An 8,489-nucleotide genomic window follows, 5' to 3' on the forward strand; every position below is an offset into this window, starting at 1 on the left:
ACCATGCCTTTATTTCAGACACTAGAACTACTAAGTTATTGCAAATACCATTTTACCACATCCAAAAGACGATCTTATGTAAACAAAACCACTATGGTGCAGTGGTAACGCCACCAGTTTTATCCAGATCTCAATTCGGTGAGAGGCATACATCATCTTTTTGTAAGTATTTGTCTCAAGAGGCTGTAATAAAAGCTTGACATAAAATGAAAAAAATTAGTATGAATCCAAAAAAACCCAAATCATCAGTTATTTTATTTGCCAGCACAGAACCCCACAAAACTTAGCTAAGCAAAAATACAGGATATGCTACAGTCAGAATTGCTGATTTCTCTGCATAATTAGGACTATTGAGGTTGCTCGGTATTTCTAATGTTTAGAACTACTTACAATTTGTCAAAGTGTCCTGTCTGTCCTTTTTTTCCCACAATGCATATAAAACATATACTTACATGCCACACCAAAAATTTTGTTCAAGATTTGAATTTTTAAAAGGAACAATGCAGGAAAACCACAAGAATTTTTCTTCAAAAAATGTTTGTGACTATGGCTTGAAGCCATCAGCATAGACAAGCTTCAGGTTAATGCTACGCTCTTTCATTTATCTCTGAAAATGTAACAAAGACCACGAACTTCTAAGAAGAAAGTACTGTGTTGTTTCAGTGTAGAACAAAAGCCACCTTACAGCCTCTGAAGAGGAATAAAAACTGAGACCAATGTCCGCTAAAAGCACAGAAAAAGCGACTGGAGACTGAGGAAAGGAGACTAGACTGGGCTGACATAGCAAATCAGGATGAGGAAGCTCCAAGGAATAAAGAAAAGTAAAAAGGAAAGCTGACAGGAAAAAAGGAAGGGGACAGGACTGGCTGAGAAAAGAAACAAAAATTTGGAATGTTCAAGCCCAGGAACACCTAAAAAACTAAGACTGAGATTGGCTACAGGACGATAAAGACACTGTGATTAGGATACATATAAATGATGAAGTGAAAAGGACTGTGCTTGCAGAAGTCTAGCAAGAGCCCTCATGCACCACAACACATTCTAAAGCCTACAGTAGAAAGGACTTCAGTCTTCCACCACTTTCCCACTACCTGAGCAAATGCACTACAAGTTACGCCATTCTGTTTTACCACTGTAGTACATAAAAGGGACTGCATTTTTACAATGCTATCACTCATGATGGTAGAAGTTCAGGAGTTTTTTGCAAAGGATTAGACTTTAGCAATTCTCTTTGTAACCACTGTAGGTCCAATACAGTAAGACAATAAGGAATTCACTTGGAAAATCAAATTTTTTCTGCATTTTCTTGGTTTGTTGGCTTGGTTTTGGTTTGGGGTTTTTTTTAATTCCTTTAATTTTCTAGGTTTGAAGGAAGTATATGGGACATGTATGCATATTCTACTTCACAAACAACAAAAGGTTACTAAATCAAGCACTCAAAAGGTGTAAAATGACAAACTGTTGTCTGTGCAACCATCATTTAACTTCCCTTGAGTGTGTTTTTTTAAATAATATTTAAATAAACGTGCTTCTTATTCAAAGTTGCCTTGCCACAGAAGATGATACAGAACTTAACGCGGATAGGACTCTTGTTTTATCTACTGAAGAACTGGGCTTGCAGAAAAAAAACAGGACAGGGGCTCTGTAATATGCCACAAAGGCTTTAATGACTAAAGTTCCCTCTGTTGCAGTTTCCCCTCATTCCCCTTACTATCATGCAGGAAACCATTTAACCTAAAAATTTCTGTAGTTTAACTGTAAATTCCTCTTTTTCCCCATTCACTCTACAGATACACTCACAAACGTGGAGCAGTCAGGACTGTTACAAAAAGCAGTAGCAGGTATAACTTGAGTAACATATTTACAAGAATTGTAGAAGTTTCAAATTGGGCACCAAAAATGAGTGAATACTTTTCACCTAGCCCTCTTTGTGCCTCTGTTAACCATCTGTAGAAGTCTTGTCTCATCTTTGGTAGTGCTTGATGAACTAGTAATACTTTGTGGGGCATTCTGATCACATAATGATAAGCCCTTTAGCAAAGCTCATACAGATGTTACCAGTTCTGTCTTCAAAGCAGAGCTGGGTAACATGGAATAAATAAATCATGGGCTCACACAACGATCAATGAAAAATACTGAATTCTCTTAAGTGAGCTCAATCTATCCCATGCAGTGAAAGACAAGGCTCCTGTGGAAAAAAAAAAAAAAAAAGATAGTATGTGATCATGTCATTAAGACTGGATCAGAAGTACATACTCAAAAAGGCACTTAAAACCTCTTTGTTCCATAAGCTTAATAATGTGGGATTTCTCTACAGAAGGGGTTTAAGATACTCAATTTAAAATTCTATGAAATCAAGAAGGTTCTTGCATAACCATGAAGCTGTGTTGAGGCTGCATTACTTTTTAGCACCTCTCAGAAGTAAATCTGGAAATCCCTTGCTGGTTTAGAACAGCATTGTGGATAACACAAATACGGACAAGGACAGAAGAGTTTTGTTTAGGTTATTTTTACTTTTTGCAAAATTTAGAGATGGAAAAGATTTTTTTTTTTATAATGACAACTATCACTAAAGAAAAACTAAGCAACAGATGCTGATAACACACAGTTGAATGTAAACGACCAAACAAAAGGTTCATACTACCAACAGTTTTCAAGGTGAGTTCTCATTAATGAAATTTTGGTCCATTATCATTTATACAACATGGGCCAAAGATCATCCTTTCACAGAGATCTGTACAGTACTTGCACTGCAAGGACATTTAGAAGTTAGTAGCGGTAGATGAAAAACACTGAGAATTTTTATAACTTCAAGTTATTTCAGAAAGCTTTCCCCGTCTTATGCAATTTCAAGGCCTGTGTTCACTATTTTTACCGGTTTACAAGTAAGTCTATGCAAAAGAGTGACACTAAGTACCATATTTGTTAATACCGTCTTTGATATAGCCACCTCTGCACAGGTGGCTGCATTTTAAAGGCGTATTTTTCCCTTAGTTGTACAGCCTAATAATTACATAATGGCTTATTTTTGAAACGTTAACAAATCCTTAAATGTTGCATGTGGTTTAATACAACTGTGTTATAATATTGTTATATAACTATGACTATGCTAGAATATAACTCGAAAACATTTGCAGCTCAGAGGTCACAGTTTACTTTCATTACTAAATGGAGCATAGTTGATTAACTGCATAGATAATCTTCCGTAGGTTTCATAAACAGAATTAAACAGCTCTTCATAGAGCAGATGCAATTCCTAAAGAGCCGCTCACCGAGGCGCAGCTCAGGCGCGGCACCCTCGGGCAGGCTCAGCCCTTCCAGGTGCCTTTAGCGGAGCTCAGCAATGGCATTTCTGCCCTCACCAGCAGGTTACTACAGCCGCTCCGAATTACTGACATTTACGGAAACGCGGCACTAAAAAAAAGGCGAAATTAGCATTTTACAAGGGGAAAACAAAGTGAAACGCTATTATTTTTACTGCAAGAAGGTGCAGTGAAAAAAAACCAACACCCTTTTTTGCCCGTCACCAGTAAACACACCCAAAAGGCAGATGAATCCGCGTACGGCGCAAGGATGCGGCTGCTCCGGCATGTAGACCATGGTGCTGAAATGATGCGCTGGAAGACCACGGTACGGACGCGTTTTTACACACGCTGCCAAAATCTATACGTGCGCCGTAGGAAACGGAGAGGAAACCGCGCACGAGGCTTCCCCTGCGGCAGCATCCCGGTCCCTCGCCAGCCCGCATCCCCCCCGCCGAGCCCACGATCGGCGGGGACAGCACCCGCCGGGGGATTACCCGGGGCAGGCGGCCCACTTTCGGCAGCCCGGGATGCCGAGTAATCCCGTACCCAGCGGACAGGCGCCCTGGGAAGGGGCGGCTTCCCCCAGCCCGCCCCGCTTCCCGTGCCTGGTAAGGGCCGCCGCCCCCGGCCACCGCAAAGGAACGGGTTCCACCGTGGGCCGTGGCGGGGCTCGGGGCTGCCCCGTCGCCCCGCACCTGCCCCAGCTCCCCGGGTTCCCCCTGCCGCACTGGCAAAGTTGTGACTCCCGCCGCTTAGGGGACCCACCCGGGGCGGCGCCCCCTTCCCGGGACCGCGCGGTGCCGGTGGCCGCGCGCCGCTCTGTCACTGCCGCTCTAACGCGGGACCCCGCTGCGCTGCGCGGGCGGGGGGCGCCCGCCGCGCCCGCTGCCGACCGAGCCGTGCCCTACCTGCGCAGTGCCGCCGCACGGCCGGGCTGTCACCCCGCGCCGTCCCCACCTCCGCTGCGCCCCGGGCACGTCTGGGACGGCCCTGCCCGGCCCAGCCCTTGCCCGGACGGCGCGGCTGGCTCGGCTCGGCGCGTCCTCGGCCGGCTCGGCTGGGCTGACAGCCGCCCGCGCGCCCCCGCCCCGGCCGCGCGCGGGGCCGCCGGGGCCGAGCGGGGCCGAGCGGGGCTCGGGGAGCGGCGACGGCTGATTGGACGGGGGTGATGTCACTCGTGCGCGCGCGAGCGAGTGGGCGCGCGCGCGAGCGGGGCGGTGAGGGAGAGCGGGAGAGGTGAGGGGAGAGCGGGGGAGCGAACGAGCCGGAATAGGTGCTCGTGTCCCCTGTTCCCGAGGAGCGGGAGGAGAGCTGGGACGGAAGCAGTGTGGTGAAAGCGGGGTGAGGAGTGCCGCGCGGCGGAGGCGCGCACCGGGCGGCAGCCCTGGCTGAGGTGGGCGGGGGGCGGGATGAGAGGGGCCTCTGCAGAGCGGGAGGGGCGAAGGTGAGCAGGGCTGGAGGCGAAGGGTGCTCGGCATCCCTCCATCCGCGCCCGTCCCGCTGTCTGTGACGCATGATTGCAGATGGAACAGCACCCCGCGCTGTCCAGGGAGCTTGTGCGGCACGGGCTGCCGCTGTCACAGAGACGCACTCACGCGTGGTCACAGACACACAGGCACAGGCACGGACTGACACGGGCACAGCCGTGCGCGCTGCACATGCCCAAAGCGCGGGTGAAGCCCAAGTTAAGGTGCTGCCTCTACCCCCGAGCGTGGCTCTCAACTGCGCCGGCATCCACGGACTGCATCAAAAAAGAGCTGGGAAACGGGATAGACTTCAAGGGTGCAGTCGTGATGCTCAGGACCCCCGAGGGATGTGCTCGGCAATGCCAGGTTCAAACTTTCAATTAACACCTTCCTAACAAACTATGAGAATGATTTTGAAATGACACGATTTGTCTTCAGCCTCAATTTCTTTTCTGAACTTTGCATCTTCCATATAGGACCACAATTCTTAATTCTTTTTCATTACCACAAAGACTAGATACTTATTTTTAAAGCCTCTACTTGTCCCTTGAGCCCAAGTCTTATGGTATTTTCCACATTATAAATTGCGCAAATCAAAATTCCCGTAGGGGTAAAAAAAAAAGACAGATATGAGGCTGAAAAGTAAACAGGTCCAGAGAAGTGGAGATACAATCCACTGAAGAGTCACGAGCTGCCAAATTTCTGATGACTGTTGCAGGAAGGACTCATGAGGGATGGAACGTAAAACATGCAAAATTTTGATACATGAGTTCACCCTATATATTAAACACAATTTTTGATGGTAGCAGGGGCTGCAACCCCATGACATGTTACATTTACAGAGAGTGACAGATAAGACACAGTTACAAGCAGGCACAGCAGAAATAACACTTGACTAGGTTGCACCACCTGCATGACAGTAATGACCAGAGAGTGAGAAACTTCATCTAGTCCAAGGCCCTCTTACTGAGGCCCCTTGTTGCTTCACGATCAATCCTTATGTTGGGAGTAACACCAAAGCAACATACATTTCCCCTTATGAAAAATCAGATTTCTGCAGTAGAGAGACATCTGAAGTCATTTTTTTTTTCCAGCCACTTGAAGTAAGGAGGGGAGGACTGCTTCACTTCTAGCTGTCATCTTGGGTAGTTCTCACATATCTGAAAGGATGTGAACTCTAAAATACAAGATAGCACTGACTTTATGGCTTTTCTGTTTGCTGATAGCCCCAAATACGGTTATGTCAAGTTCAATGAGCTCATACTCTCACAACCGTATGGGTCAGAAGCTTGTTGTTCAAGGATAAAAAAAAATAGTTCATATAAAACTCCAACCCAATAGATTTTCATTTAATCATTCCAGAGTTGGATATTTGGACTTGGGTCTGTAATTCCTGTGTCTTAATCCAATACTGATCATTGTATGTGTACACAAACATTCAGAAGAGGAAAAGAGCTGTCACCATTGGTGTGCTCTCGAAGCAGCAGGGACAGAGATTATTTGCCAGAAAATTGGTTGGTAGCAAGGGTGCAGAAAAAAATGGGAAATAATGACTGAACAGCATATTAAAGAGGTTAGATTATGCATATTGGCACAGTATATAGTCATGAAACAGAAGGCATTTGAAGTATTAGTGACCTTTGAATCTCTGGCACAGATCTCACATGGACATCAGTTTTTAGACTGACCTTAACTGCTTTCTTGTGGTGAGGACTATAAAACTGTTTCAGCCCTTGCCAGCATTTAGAGCAGTCTTATGACTGCTCTGAATGGCATTCAGTTGCCTTAGGCTGCATTTTGCTGCTAGAAGCTCTAAACCACAAAGTCAGCTCTAGGATGGTTTGCTGAAGGAAATGCTGGCCTGCTTTGATGTACAGCATGGGCTGTTATGTACTGCCACCATGCATTTAACACTTACAATAGTCTCTGAAGGGTGTTCCTCCCTAATATTCAGTAATTTCAGTTTCTGATTTCATTGCCAGAAGTTAAGATGGCTGTCTTACACGTTTTGAGGCAGGGTAATTTTTTACTTAAATATACCAGTGGGTGTCTCTGCACTGCACAGAACATCTCTGTCTCTCCCTTTGCTTGATTCAAACATCCTTCACTAGAGTCAGGGAGTCAATAAAGCAAAACAGGAACAGAAGACATGCAAAAAGCACAAACAGAGTGCTTTCAGCACACTGTACATTTGTAATCATCAGCTGGTCATTATTCTGTAACACTCTCCCTATGATCAATGTATATTTTAGTTCATACACATACTTACATCCCTGGGTACTTGATTCCTGTGAGGAATTTGCTCCCTAGAAAGAGTCACAAGTCATTTGGGATCCAAACATAAGGATGAAATAGAAATAGCTGCAGCCTGCAGCACTTGTGGAGGAACAGCAACCACTGACCTCACTTCATATTTTCACAATACTCACAGCATCCACCGTGGGAGGAAGGGGGGGTAGGGAATATGAAGCAGGGACAAGAGCTTTCTGTTATTGTAATAAAATGGAGACAGAGGCCAGCATGAGCTTTATATATCCCTACCCAGTCCCAGCAATCTTTTAGAGGATTAATGAGATTAGAAGCCCCTATTGTTTTGGTAATGGCTGTTTATTTGAAAAATGGCTTTTCTTGTAAGCATACAGAAATGACCGTATGTTACTCCATACTCCAATGCTGCCTTGAGATACTACTAAAAGCAAAGAATGAATATCATGTTCCAACTGCAAATTTTACAAAAAACAATTAATTTGCCCTTCAACTCTGTGGCAATGGAGTCTTACCTGGTTGAGGATAATGCATTAAAATAGATTAAGAGTATTCCTTTGAAGAATCTCACTGCAGCTTATGCTGCTGAAAAAAGTCTAACAATGCTAACAATCCATTTTAAAATCCATGGTTATTTGAATTCCAGATGTATATTTGCAGAGATAATTTGAACTCTGGCTATACCCAAGCCTATCATCCATGAAATTGACACATGCAAGTTCCTTTTCATTGCTCCCAAATGATGCAAAATATTTCCCATGATATTAAATATTTTCAAATGCAAAGAAGTTTTAAAGCCAGACTTAACTGAGCTGAACACTACTGGTTTTGAATTCCAAGCTTTTCAGAGTGGATGAAACACATCAGAAAGGTAATTTTAATTATAGAGCTTAAAATAGAACATACAGCAAGAATGAACGTTGAGATTAGATTCTGTATCATATGAGTCTATTCTCAATAGCTTGAAGTTTAATCATTGAGGCTGTTATTTCCTATGCTTGATCTCTTTCATGAGTCAAATGTTTCTGGAAAATGATTCAGACATTTTTGAGGATGCTAAAGGATAAAATTAGATACTTTTAATGAGAAACAACTTTTTCAACCATTCTTGTAATGGGAATACTGTCCATATATCCCTCCTCAGAAGGGATTAAGAATTTGAGGTCTGGCAAAAAAAGTAGCTTAGAGCTCAGACAGGTTTTTTGTACAAACAAAAATATTAATATCTGACAAAAAACTGTAGCAGGAGAGAAATTAAGAGGGTGACATGATAATATATTTACACTCTGTTGATCACTGACTGGTACCATATGCTCTGGATACCACTCCAACTTTGGACATTAGGTTGCTCTAAATTGCATTGGAGTTTGTTTAAGAAGCAGTCACATCGTGTCATGGGTTGGGTGAATATAAAATTAGATTTTCCTCTCAGCAGGCAGATCTCAACTTTCCC

The 8,489-nt window shown here is 44.2% G+C and overlaps 1 protein-coding gene across 1 annotated transcript in view; it reads right to left on the reverse strand.

The window, feature by feature from the left end:
• CNTN1 (contactin 1) overlaps positions 1 to 4,347 on the reverse strand; it is a 228,126-nt gene extending 223,779 nt beyond the window's left edge. The window contains exon 1 of the mRNA XM_048300378.1: positions 4,214 to 4,347. The gene's annotated coding sequence lies outside the window, so the exon portion shown is untranslated. The remainder of the gene's footprint in view (positions 1 to 4,213) is intronic.
• Between the last annotated feature and the right edge of the window lie 4,142 nt (positions 4,348 to 8,489).

Source organism: Corvus hawaiiensis, chromosome 4 (assembly GCF_020740725.1).
Source record: "Corvus hawaiiensis isolate bCorHaw1 chromosome 4, bCorHaw1.pri.cur, whole genome shotgun sequence".
Classification (NCBI taxonomy): domain Eukaryota; kingdom Metazoa; phylum Chordata; class Aves; order Passeriformes; family Corvidae; genus Corvus; species Corvus hawaiiensis.